Source organism: Malurus melanocephalus, unplaced genomic scaffold (assembly GCF_030028575.1).
Source record: "Malurus melanocephalus ecotype Western Australia unplaced genomic scaffold, MMel_1.1 scaffold_948, whole genome shotgun sequence".
Classification (NCBI taxonomy): Eukaryota; Metazoa; Chordata; class Aves; order Passeriformes; family Maluridae; genus Malurus; species Malurus melanocephalus.
This window is the reverse complement of record NW_026624180.1, coordinates 86436-88185: the sequence shown is the minus strand read 5'-3', so window position 1 is coordinate 88185 and position 1750 is coordinate 86436.

Sequence of the window (1750 nt, the reverse complement as noted above, 5' to 3'; positions counted from 1 at the left end):
GTTTGGTGATGTTCCTCCCTTCAAGGACAATGGGAGGGAAAGGGACAAGACACACACGTTTTTTTTCCTCAGGAGGCTCTCTCTCGGGATCAGCGGTGGAAAAGAAGCTGCCTGCTCTCTCTGGGACTGCTCATTTTTCTGCCTTTCTTTGGACTTGTTTTTCCTCGAATTTTTTTTTCCTCGTCATCTGAGAATTGAAGGGTTCTCGTGGCACGACAGGTGAGAGGGATCCTTCAGTGAACCACCGGAGAGACTCTGAGCACCCCTCTGGGGGCCCCGGAGGGGAAGCTACTCCCAGGAGGGAAGAGAAAGGCTTTGGGATCTAACAGCTGATTCCACAGGGTTTTCTTTTTGTTTTTATAATTTTAAATAAATAGGGTTTTTTTTCCCCCTTTTCTTTTCACTTTCCTCTCTGTGGAAAAGGTTGTCTCTAGGACCTGGGTGGGGAAAGGAGGGGGGAGGGGGTTTGCTGGAACTTGGGAGTATTTTGCTCCCATTAAATTCATTCAAACCACTACAGATGCCCAAACCACCGTCCCCTCCGTCTCACCCATTGCTGTGACYCTGGGAGCTGTGGCTTTGTCACCTCCCTGAGCTCGTCCTCCCCACTGAGCCGAAGAGGCCRTTGAGCTGTGAGAGGAGAAGGCAAAGCCAGGACGAGGAGTGGCCCCTCGGAAATGGAGGTGCTGTCACAAACCGCAGCTCGCTGGGGTTTGCCGTGCTCCGTGCTTCCTCTGCGAAGTTCCTGTTACAAAATTGCAGCTTTAAAACTTCAAAAACAACAGCCAAAGCCACTCGTGGGTCTGCGACCTGCTGCGTCCCTGCTGGATCAGCCAGTGRAATCAGCGTTTCACTGCGGACTGGGGGGCACGAAGTAAATTAAAAATTAAATTGTTACATCTGTTGGAACAGTCCCAAGGCCACGGGAGGGAAAAAAATTCTRGAAGAGACCTGTGAAGGACCGACTACTTAAATAAAGCAGCCTGAGTGAGGGCTGGTGTCCTGAAGGGTGGACAGAGATTCYGAGGCTGCTGGGATCGAGCCATGTGGGTTTCCCATCCCTGGATATGTTCCAGGCTGGATGGAGCTTCCAGCAGAAGCTGTCCCTGCTCGTGGTGTGGAATGGGATGAGATGGGTTTTAAGGTCATGGCCAGACAGGCTGCACCCCCTTGGGACCTCCGGTGACACACAGGAGAGGGGGACAATGGGGACATGGCACAGTGCCAGCCGTGTGGAGGGAGTTATCCATGGGGACATGGGAATTCCTCTGCTCAGTTGGAACTCCAGGTTCAGAGCATTTTGGGGTCCTGGAGCCAACACCGGGGCCGGCTGTGCCTTGGGACTCTCAGACCGGACTGCAGCTTGTCCTGTGCCTCAGGGCTCCCAGAACACCCCCGGGAATCTCCAGTGGATCGGGGCTGCTCCTGGAYCGGCACTGGGATTCCTGGACAAGTCACAGACTCCTGGAACCACACCGGGACTGCCGGACCTGCACCGGGAATGGCTGTGAAAGCGATCCCGTGCCAGCCCCGAGACTCCTGGACCAGTACCAGGAGCCGGGATTGGCCGGGAGATTCGCTCCCGGTGTAGCACAGGGACYGACCGTGCCTTGGGGCTCTCAAAGCCGCACCGGGGCTGGCCGGTACCGGAGCTGGCCATGCGAGGATTCCCGAAAAAGGCACCGGGACTCCCGGTCCGACCCCGGGGTCGATCGTGACAGACGATCGGGCAGCGGGGCTGGACGTGTCT